This window comes from Macrotis lagotis, chromosome X, assembly GCF_037893015.1.
Source record: "Macrotis lagotis isolate mMagLag1 chromosome X, bilby.v1.9.chrom.fasta, whole genome shotgun sequence".
Lineage (NCBI taxonomy): Eukaryota > Metazoa > Chordata > Mammalia > Peramelemorphia > Peramelidae > Macrotis > Macrotis lagotis.
In genome coordinates, this window is record NC_133666.1 from 670,440,322 (window position 1) to 670,452,841 (window position 12,520).

Here is a 12,520-nt window from a genome sequence, read left to right on the forward strand (position 1 = left end):
CTTTTCAATAAAATATACTGATTGTAATAATGCAAGAACATAAAACATTCAAGACATTACAGGTTTTTGCCAGAAGCTTAATTGCTCTTTTGGTACAAGGCCATTTAGAGTAATGAAAGCAGAGAAGAATAGAAACATCCAATTTTTGAGATTTAATTATCAGTGAACTGAAGTTACAGGGCTTTGCATAAAATGTGCTCTCCATCGCCAAGGCGATGAGCAATGTGAAACTGTTTTGAGTTGTCCCATCAATTTGGCTTGACAAGGACCATTTGACCATCAAACCAAAGCAGGTTGTACTAGAATCAAGTACATATCATGTGTTGGGCTTGGGTAGGGATGAGAGCACACCATAATGATTCAATAGGAGATGCTAAGAATGTGTTTCTAATTTGTTCTGATCAGACTCTGAGACGCTGCAAAGTTCAGATCCCGAGAGCACTGTCTGTAGTTGGGAAGAATGCTTTTTCTTGCTTTGTTCCAATAAGTTAGTCTGTGGGGGAATAGGGAGGGAGGGAAGAAGTGAAGAGTGAGGAGAAGGGGAGGAAGGGGGGGTAAAAGTGGAAAGAAGAAGGGCATCAGAGGCAGAGCAAGAGAGAGAGACAGAAAGAGAAGAGAGGAGAGAAAAAAAGAGGAGAGAGGAGACAGAGACAGACATAAAGAGAAGAGAGGAAAGAAAAGAGACAGGAGAGAGGAGAGAGAGACAGAAAGAGGAGAGAAAAGAAAGGAAACAGAAGAGAGGAGAGACAGAGACAGAAAGAAGAGAGGAGAGAAAAGAAAGGAGACAGGCGACAGGACAGATAGAGAGATAGAAAGAAGAGAGGAGAGAAAAGAAAAGAGAGGAGAGACAGAGAGAGACAGAGACAGAGAAAGAAGAGAGGAGAGAGATAGAAAAGGAGAGAGAGAGAAAGAGAGGAATGAAGTGGATGAGAGAAAGACAGTTGTAAATCTACATCTAAAATAATTAAATTCAGTCCATACATAAGAATAACAACTTACATTTACATAATGCTTTGTGGTTACAAAACACTCAGTCCACATTATCTCATTCTGAGCACAGAACAACCTTGTGAGCTTTCACAGATTTTCATTTTCACAGAATTAAAGAGATGGAAGCCCAATTCCCACCTGGAAAATAATTTCCTCTACAACCTATCTGACAAGAATCTGCATCAGAAGAGCCCAGAGAGAGGGCTTAAGGAGGGGAAAGGTCCTCCAGTCTGAGCCCACTCCAGCTTGGAAACAGTCCAGTTTTAGGGAAGTTTTTTTTGCCTAAAATCACCTCTTTGTGACTTTGCTTTGCTCCCCGGGGCCAAGCATGAAACCTAATATCTCTTCCATATGGGCCTTCAAATACTTAAATATTTAATTGTCTTATCTAACCAAGGTTCTTCTCCCACCTCCTCCCCAATCCTTGTCTCATTCCCAAGACAAGTTAGCTAAGTCTTCTCTTGCCAGGGTTCATGTCAGCTAGGACATTTATGGAATGAGCTACTTTTCCCTGGTGCTTTCCTGGTTATCAGTATCCTCTGGGCTCAAAGCCACTCATAGCATTCCCTTTTGGTCCCATTTTGCAGATGAGAACACTGAAGTAAGAGAGTTCATAAATGGCAGAACCTGGTCATCCAATACATGATATATGCACAAAAACTTGTATAGTCTAAAAAACACACAAATTGTGACTGTTTCTGCTCTTTTGGGACCCAGTCTTGCCTTCTTCCTATTCAGAAAAGAATTAAGGTTTCAGTCAACTTCTCCAAATGGATTTTTTCTGTTATGCTAAAGATGGGGACAGGGACTAAACTTCCAGATGAAAACATACCCTCTACCAGTGCAGGTCTCTCACTCATAGTCTCAGAGCCTGACCCTAGCCCCCTGAGAGCTTCAGTGACTTGTCCAGAGTCACCTAGCCAATAAATGTCAGAGGTAAAATTTGAATCCAGGTCTTTCTGGATACATAGCTCCTGCTTTGGTTGCTAGAACATGCTACAGAACAGAATTTAACATGCAGTGAAAAGGAAAGAGTGCCCATTCATTAAATAGTCCTGCTTATAGATTAATTGTAAAAATCACTCATTCATCATCTTAAATTATGACCTATTTCTTGATTACAGATGCCATAATGTCAGAATAATGGCATTATTCTGGGGTCCCTTCAAGGAAATGCAAGAGGCATGAAATTCATAATTCTGGAAATTAGCCATATTATCTCTTGGTGACAAGTTCTAATGAAGAGGAGGGCAGTCAGCTTAAAGAAACAAATTATTACAGTTGGCAACCGAAGTGTAAACTGGACCTGAATTAATCAATTTGCTAATTGATCTTCTCCACTGTGGCTGGTGACATTTATTTTCCAGGGGACGACTGGGCTTGTGAGCGGATGAAAAATATCTGCCTTCCCCAGGGAGGGAGTTCAGTTCACTTTTTATGCCTTAAAGCTGGAATGTTACCTTGGGTCTGGAAATCTTTAGTGATGCTTGTCAGGGAATAGATTAAGTTTCTCCAGTGGCTCAGTTAATTACCCAGAACTTTCTGTATTGATTGTGCCAGGAGATGATCTGATCCTTTCAAAGTCAGTGCTCACTCAACATCAAAGATCTTTCCTCCCTGGAGGCCCAGTTTCTAAGTCATGTCGTACTGTATTTTCTCGGGATATTCCAAGCTTGTGTATATATGTTCCCTGGAGGATCGGTTCGTGTATTATTACATTTTCCTTGGGAAGCCTCTGTTGGGTAATTCACGTTGAGCATGATCACAGTGATGATCTGTTTTCCCTAACATGCTGTCTTAGAATTGCCCAACAACCAGAGTCGGAGTTTGTAATTTTCCAAAGCATCAGCTCTTGCACGGCTCACATCAACAGCAGGTAATGCATGATTTCTGCCACTCCGCCAGTTTTCCCATCTGTTGAGGGAGATGAAGCCTCAGTGCAAACACTTTGCTCCTGGTGCACCACTACCCAATGAGGGACATGAAAAATGAGCAATGGAAAATTCCTGTGTTTGGTAGGCCCTATGGCATCTACAAGATCACTTATATCCTCATCCTTGAAACACTCCAAAATTCACCCCGAGATGTTTCTGGTTTGTGTGGTTCTCACCCAGCTCTATCAACAAGCTTATTCTCTATTGGGTGCTGGGAATACAAAGACAGAAATGAAACAGTACCTGCTTTCCAGGAGCAGATCTTCTTCTGGGAGTACAAGTTGTACAAAGATAATTGAGCATATAGAACCAACATCAGGCAAGGTGTTCCTCACAGGTGGTCCCCAGACTCAATTTGGAAGGGTGGAGGTGAGGAGTGGGAGGTAACAGATATACATGAGATGCAGAAACAAAGGACAAATTGAAGTTGAGAAACTGCCCAGAGGCCAGTTGGTCTAGAATGTCAAAATGATGAAGGGGAACAAATGAAATGAGTCCAGAAAAGTGAGAAGCAGATTTCGTGACCCTCTGTTATCACTGAGGCAATTGGGAGCCACTAAAGATTTTTTTTTAGGTTTTTCAAGGCAAATGGAGTTAAGCGGCTTGCCCAAGGCCACACAGCTAGGTAATTATTAAGTGTCTGAGGCTGGATTTGAACTCAGGTACTCCTGATTCCAGGGCTGGTGCTTTATCCACTGTGCCACCTAGCCGCCCCCACTAAAGATTTTTGAGCAGAAGAGTGATATGGTTAAATTATTGACTTGGAAATATCAAGTTGGCAGTGGTGTTCAGAATGGGTTGGAGAGGAGAGAGGTAGGAAGCAGGGAGACTAACTAGCTAGATTCATAATAATCGAGATGGGAGCCTGAACTTGGATGGCAGCTGGGTGAGTGGAGAGAGTAGGAATGTTGCCAAAGAAGCATCAAGATTTGGTAACAGATTAGATATGAGGGATGAGGGGATGGGAAAAGTTGAGAATGGCTCTGAGATGGGCATGTTGCAGGTATATGGTCCCTGCTATTGGGAAGGTTGATGCACTAAGTCAGTCTGATGATGCTGAGCTATGGTAGAACTACAATCATTGGGGGTCCACACAAAGACTCCATCAATATGGTGAGCCTACAGGGGTGGAGAACCACCTGATGAGAGGTGAATTAGTCAAGGCTGGAAAAAGAACAAGTTAAAACTTCTATGCTGATCAGTTTGTGGATTAAGTAAGAGGGTGGTCACTATAAATTTTAACCTGGGAGAGATAGGGGAGGCCTTGTCTCAAAAATAACTATAACAACATTAAGAATAAAAAAAAAGATAAAGGAAAGAAAAAAAGACCGGAACGATGAATTTTCAGGACTGGAAGGATGTTCGTTGTTTGTCCTCAATTCTTGGTAAAATTCTATAAAGAATTTATTATTAGAAGAGTGGTTAGTGTATATCTGGAAAGGGGAGCCATGATCACAAAAATCCAGTGTGGTTTTAAGAACTATTATTCGAGTTATCCTTATTTCTTCTTGTGACAGGCTTTACAGGCAATAGATGAAAGTTATATAGTCTACAAAGATTAGGAAATCAAGATAACAAAGCTCTCATTCTAGGATTATGGAAAACATGAACTAGAAGATAGTGTATTTTCATGGATTCAAAACTAGTCGAATAGCTAGATCTTTGCCAATTGTCAGTGTTTTAATAATGACTTGGATAGTATCCACAGGCAGCAAGGTAGTGGAGGGGATAGAGTACTAGCCTTGGAGTCAGGAGTCCCTGAATTCAAATCTGGCCCCTGATACCTACTAGCTATGTGACCCTGGGCATGTCACAACCCCCAACTCCAACTGCTTCAAAAAAGGGGATGGGGTGAGGGAGAATATAGTACTACCATAGTACCATGGAAATCTAGGCTTATTTAACATTTTTATCAGTTACTTGGAAAAGATATAGATGGCCTGCTTGTCATTTTTCAAAGGACACAAAGCTCCAAGAGTTAGCCAACATGGTTTTCTTATTTCTGTTGAGGGGCATCACCATCCTTCATTCACCCAGATTCTTGCCTTTGGCACAATCTCTGACTCTTCCTCTCCCTCACCATCTCCAACCAGTCGGTGCCTTTCATCAATTCTATCTCAATAATATCTCTTGACCTTTTCTCCTTTTTCCCTCACAAGGACACCACTTTAGTTTTGCATTTCTGTAATAACCTTCTGACTGAATTCCTGACTCTGTCTTTCCCTGCTTTCATCTATTCTCCTCACAGCTGTGAGATAAATCTTCCTAAAGCATAGGTATGACAATTATGTTTTCTTATTTGAGAAACTTCAATGACAACAGATTGCCTCTATGATAAAATACAAATTCCTCAGCTTGGCATCCAAAGTCTTGTGACTTTAACTAACCTTTCCAGGCTTCCATTACTCCCTCAATTTTATGTACTCTGTGCCAACCTGGTCTACCTGCTATTTTCCAAACTTGGCTCTCATCTCCCATCTCCACTCCTTTGACATGCTGCTTCCTATGCTTGTGATGATTTTTCTCCTCCCTTCCATCTCAAAGAATCCCTAGGTCTCTGCCATGTGCCATTTTCATAGGGCAACTTTTCACAATCCCCAACACATACCTTGAGTTGCTGGTATTCTTTCCCTTCTCATATTATCATACACACACACACACACACACACACACACACACACACACACACACATATATATATAATTATCTCAATATGTTGCATCACTCCCCGCCCCCAAGAATGTAAACCTCTAGGGACTGGGTTTTGGTGTTCTGTCTTCAGTTCCTAACCCAGTAATTTGCGCAAAGTAGATGCTTGGGAAATGTTTGTTGAATTGGATCAGTTAAGTTGAATACAAAATGATCAAAAAGATGTTGACAGGCTAAAATATTGGGTTGAATTTAAAAAGATGAAGTTGAATATCAACTAATTTATATATATATATATATATATATACATATATATATATATATATATATATATATATTTATTAAGGGCTTACCAAAAAAATTCCTGGTCAAGGAGCTTATAACCTAATGAGGGGAGGCAGCATGTGTATATTCATATAATCACAGAGATAATGCATTGAAATGCAGGATGGAAAGAAGAAAGAGAATATGGAACTCAAAATTTTAAAGAAATGAATGTTAAAACTTTTTGCAAATATGTGAGAAATTTTTTTTTAAAAGTCCAATATATTTTCTTTCTTTTTAGGTTTTTTTTTTTTGCAAGGCAATGGGGTTAAGTGGCTTGCCTAAGGCCACACAGCTAGGTCATTATTAAGTGTCTGAGGTCGAATTTGAACTCAGGTACTCCTGACTCCAGGGCTGGTGCTCTAGCCACTGCACCACCTAGATGCCCCCCAATATATTTTCCCTAAAAACCCACTTCTCTTCTGAACTTCCTTATTGTTGTCAAGGACATTATTATCTCTCTAGTTAGTCAGACTAGAAATCTCATTGTCATTGCTGATTCACCCAACATAGAGTTGGAAGTCACCAACTCTATTATTTCTGATAAGATGGAGGAGCACCAAGCTTTACCATTTGTCCTGTTTCTTTACCTTCTAGACCCCTCTCCAGATAAGCTTCTTGATATGCTCTAGGAACTCCTGGGCCTCCTAATCTGTTGCTGTATGCCTAGACCTTTTGAGCCTTGCTATCTACTTTACAGCTGAATTCTCTCTCTCTGTTTTTTTTTTGTTTTGTTTTGTTTTGTCTCCTCCAGTTAGAATTCCCTGAGAACAGATAATGTCTTGATCTTCTATTTACATCTGGAATGCTTAATAAATACTTTTTCATTCATTCATTTCTCATATACAGCTCCTCTTTTCTTGGACTTAAGTACACATCACCTGTTGCCTGGACTATTACAATAGTCTTCTAAGTGGTCTGTCTTAATTCTCTCCCCACTCTAGTCAATCCTTTTCCTAAAGTATGGTTCTGACCATTTCACATCCACTGTCCATACATTCAAGTGGCTCCCTATGGCCTCTAGGGTCAAATTCAAATTCCTCTGTTTGTCCCTTGAAGCCCTTTGCAGGTTGATTCCAATATAAATCTCCTAGGCTTAACATTCTTCCTTTCACTCTGCAATCCAGTCAAAATGGCCTTTTTGCTGTTCTGTACATATAATATTCCATCCCTGAGTTTTTTATGAAGGTTATCTCTTATGTCTAGAATGCATTCATTGTGCTTTTAGTTTCTTTTTTTTTTTTTTTTTTTGGTTTATGCAAGGCAATGGAGTTAAGTGACTTGCCCAAGGTTACACAGTTAGGTAATTCTTAAGTGTCTGAGGTCAAATTTGAAATCTGGTCCTCTTGACTCCAGGGCCGGTGCTCTATCCATTAAGCCACCTAGCTGCCCCTGCACCCTTTCATTTCATTCAAGGCTTACATCAAACATCATTTTCTTTATCAGACTTCACCTGATCCCATCAGCTCCTAGCATCTCCTTCCACCCCAAACTGTCCTCCATGTGTCTTGAGTATATTTTGTACAAATGGAGCAAATCACCCTTTGATCCAGCAATACCACTACTGGGTGTATACCCTGAAGAGATGATGAAAAAAAGGGTTAAAAACATCACTTGTACAAAAATATTCATAGCAGCCCTGTTTGTGGTGGCAAAGAATTAGAAATCAAGTGAATGTCCTTCAACTGAATGGTTGAACAAACTGTGGTATATGTATGTGATGGAACACTGTTGTTCTATTAGAAACCAGGAGGGATGGAAATTCAGGGAAGCCTGAAAGGATTTGCATGAAGTGATGCTGAGTGAGATGAGCAGAACCAGAAGAATATTGTGCACCCTAACATCAATGTGGGGGTGATGATCAACCTTGATGGACTTGCTCATTCCATCAGTTTAACAGTCAGGGACAATTTGGGGCTGTCTGCAATGGAGAATACCATCTGTATCCAGAGAAAGAACTGTGGAGTTTAAACAAAGATCAAGGACTATTACCTTTAATTTAGAAAAACAAAACTGATATCTTATTGTCTTGCTATCTCTTATACTTTATGTTTCTTCCTTAAGGATATGATTTCTCTCCCATCACATTCAATTTGGATCAATGTATACCATGGAAACAATGTAAAAACTGGGAAATTGCCTTCTGTGGGGGGTGGGGGTAGGGAAGTAAAATTAGGGGAAAAATTGTAAAATTCAAAATAAATAAAATCTTTAAAAAAAAAAACAGAGCAAATCCCTTCTACCTGAGCCAGACAGGCTTTATTGGCCCCTCGGGGTTCTAGGTATCCTGACATCTGGGTAACTAAGACTCCTGAGGTGCCTTTTTCCCCTTTCTCTACTTCCACAAGTTCAAACCCTTACCAGTTGTGTTCCTCTCTTGTCAGGGGAACACTGCTGAATTAGATCAAATAAATATCAAAAAGACCTTGATAGGTTAGAACTTTGGGCTGAATTTAAGAAGAGAAAGTTGAAGATCAACCAGTCAATATGTCTTTATTAAGGGCTGTTAATCAGAAAAAAATAAAATCTTAAAAATAGAGGATTAAAATAAAAAAACAAAAAATATAGGTTAGACATGAAGTTTTATTTTCTGTTATTTTCCATTTACCTGTAGGTGTAGGCCATTCTAGTAATGACTACCCCAAGTTTAGGGAGATCAAAAAGCTTGTACTGGGCAAGGAGAGGGGAACAGGATATATAACAAGAGTGGACAAAACCTAAAACTTCTCTGGAGACCATTCTATTATTTGATATCAAAGAGGACCATCCTTCCACAAAGCTATCTTGCCAGAGGGAGGTAACATTTCTTATGAGTTCAAACACCAGAAAGGCAGGACAAGTCTCCTTTCAAAGTCTAAAGGAGAGCATGTTCCAGATCTCACAAAAACTAAGATCAACCTTTGACCAGAAACGCTGGAGTAAAAACTTAATAATAATAATAATGATAATAATTGTTGTTATACTTTGAAAGGGCATACAAGAAAAAGGTCTCTAACCTCCTGGAGCTTCTAACCTAGTAAGGTAGGACAACACGAGTATATATTTGTATGTATGTAAACAAACAAGGTACATATAACAGTTGATATGTATGTGTGTTGACATATATTTATACATGGTAAATAACTAAACATATTCTACTATAAAACCTGTTTCAAGAGGCAATTTGAATAATTGATATTTTTTAATCTCAAGTTTGTTTCATTTTTTAATTTTTTAATTATTTTTCATTTTTTATATGTCATTTTTAAGCATAATCCTTATGTACAACGATAAAATGAATTGTGAGGTTTTTCTGTGATATTATTGTTACCACTGTAAGATTACAGCCCAAAGTGGCATATTCTGATTCTTTAGACTATAAAGTTTAGAACTAAATCTCTGATTATAGGAATTTGCTATTAAAGATTTCATAAAACTGAAAACTGGCCTTCTGTATAAAGTCTGAAATACAAGTATCAAGGGAATTTAGGTTGAACCAATGTCTATGAGACCAGCAATTCTATGGTGTTCATCTGTGGGTGTCAGGCTCATTGAGAAATGTGGGGGAAGCGATTTTCTTTTTTTTTAATTTTAGAAAGCTTTTATTTATTTTCAGTTTTACAATTTTTGCCCCAATCTCACTTCCCTCCCCCCACAGAAAGCAGTCTGTTCCTTTACATCATTCCCATAGTATGCATTGATCTAAGTTGAATGTGATGAGAGAGAAATCATATCCTTAAGTAGGAAACATATAGTATGAGATATAGCAGAATTACATAAAAAGGCAATTTTTTAAAAATTAAATTAAAGGTACATGGAAAGTCTTTGGTCTTTGTTCAAACTCCACAATTCTTTCTCTGGATACCGATGATATTCTCCATTGCAGACAGCCCCAAATTGTCTCTGATTGTTGCATTGATGGAATGAGCAAGTCCATCAAGGTTGATCATCACCCCCATTTGCTGTTAGGGTGCACAATGTTCTTCTGGTTCTGCTCATCTCGCTCAGCATCAGTTCATATAAATCCTTCCAGGTTTCTCTGAACTCCCATCCCTCCTTGGTTTCTAATAGAACAATAGTGTTTCATGACATACATATACCACAGTTTATTAAGCCATTCCCCAATTGAAGGACATTTACTTAATTTCCAATTCTTTGCCACCACAAACAGGGCTGCTATGAATATTTTTGTACAAGTGATGTTTTTACCCTTTTTTCATCATCTCTTCAGACCCAGTAATGGTATTGCTGGATCAAAGGATATGCACATTCTTGTTGCCTTTTTGGGCATAATTCCAAATTGCTCTCCAGAAAGGCTGGATGAGTTCACAGCTCCACCAACAATGTATTAATGGGGGAAGCGATTTTCAACACATTTTGAGTATTGAACTTTCCTAACTCAGTTCCTCAGATATAACATTGGAAGATTTCTCATGTAGTAGATTTAAAATCTGGGTCAAGGCATTTGGTCAACCATAGATGATCCATCTAGAAACTGACAACTAAATGAGAAAGAATAGTTTTCCTTTCCTATGTCCTTGATGCTTGTGGTAAATTCCTGTAATCATGTCAGATGATCAATATAAAATAATAATAATAATAATAATAATAATGTTTACAACTATCTAATTCTAATAGTCAGCTAGGCTAGTGTATGGCTTTGTTATATGTTGTCAGATATATGCTCCTGTGAAAATTAAATTCTTTAGCTTTTCAAATGCTAAGGGGTATTTAAGTAAGTTGTGTGACATTAGAATCTTATTTGCTGTCATAAATATCTCAAGTTCTGTTTTAAGAAAAGGAATGTTGGTCAACTAGGCACATCTATCACCTGTGGTCTATTTAAAATTTTTTTATTTTTGTTAATTTTTTTAAGAGGAATCCATATATAACTAAGATTTTACTTTCTTTCTAATTGCTTTCAAACATAGGCAAAAGGTTAATATTTATTTTATAAATCACCTACCAGAAATTCACTGATCCAAAAATGATTATCAAATGTGTGTATTCTTTATTCTTATGGAAGTTTTTTTTTTAGTTTTTTTTTTTTGTTTTGCTTTGTTTTTAGGTTTTTGCAAGGCAATGGGGTTAAGTGGATTGCCCAAGGCCACACGGCTAGGTCATTATTAAGTGTCTGAGATCGGATTTGAACTCAAGGACTCCTGACTCCAGGCCTGGTGTTCTATCCACTGCGCCACCTAGCTGCCCCTGGAAGTTATTTTTGTTAGTGGAACAGCATCTTCCAAATGGAGAAATAAAATAATGCCAAGTATTTTTAAATGAGTTTTAAAAATGGATTGTATAAAACTAATTTCTTAAAATTTTCTATTTGTAAACGAAGTCTCTGGGTGACAATCAGTAAATCAAAGAGGTTCCAAAATCATAGGTTTTGACCTAAAATTTGTGTTGAGATATTTCTTTTACCAGAAAGGAATATACATAGGAGTAACCTGAAATGCAGCAGAGCTTTTATTTACTTTCTCCTCTTGTGCTTCTTGATTCTAAAGGTTACTCAAACAAAGGAGATGTTCCCCTTTTGATCTTTGTAACTTGTCATTGACTCTGTCAAGGCTTCATTAAAATGGCTCATAATTAGGGCAGTTAGGTGGCACAGTGGATAAAGCACCAGCCCTGGAGTCAGGAGTACCTGGGTTCAAATCCGGTCTCAGACACTTAATAATGACCTAGCCATGTGGCCTTGGGCAAGCCACTTAACCCCATTTGCCTTGTAAAAACCTAAAAAAAAAAGGCTCATAATTAAAAACTTAGTCTGGAGTGATTAAAATAGCTTTTATTAACTTCTCTACAGAAAAGGTCCATTTCCCCTATTGGGAAAAGACCCTGAGGTGTGACAATGTTCAGTTTCTTATGTAGTTTGAAAGGTTTCCCCTCCGAGCCAGCCATTGGTCTGAATTGTCAGGGTTACAGGCTAATGACTAGGCCCACTCCATAAGGTCTCTACTTGGTCATTATGCACAGCGGGAGTGTCTAGCAAGGTGTGTGGGCCTCATTGAGCAGGTGCACTTGCAGAGGATTGGGACCTAGGTCAACTCAGGACTAGATGGAGCAGCCTGGGCTAATCTCAGGTATGATCTTCCATTTCTGGGATTGGTTGGGGTCAATTCCCTTGTCTCCCCTTTTGTTTTACTTTCGCATACCAATAATAATATGCCACAGGCAGACCCCAGGCTTTGTCCTGCAAACCTTAGACAACCTCCTTCCTGTGGAAACCAAACACCCTACATTCCTCACATGCTTCATCCATCCTTATGCTCCCCTCATAGACAGACCTCTCTTGTCTGTTGCCTGCCCATTTCTTCAAGCTACCCTAGGTCTCCTAAAGATGCTATCTCTCCCTCCAATATGCCTTTCATTTTTTTCTTTAGTTCATCATCTTTGATCAAAATGAGGGAATGTCAAAGTATAAGAACAATAATAACAATAATAATGATTACTATAAATTTTAAAAACTATAATCCTGGTTGAAGGCTGGTTTTCTTAGCTATTGTGAGGATTGGTACTGTGTCGCCCTTTAGACTTGGAAAAGAAGACTTGGTCTGTCCTGTTTCTTAAATTCATTTTAAAAAAAGTTACCTCCCTCAGGCAAGATATTGTAGAAGGATGATTCTCTTTGAAAACAAATA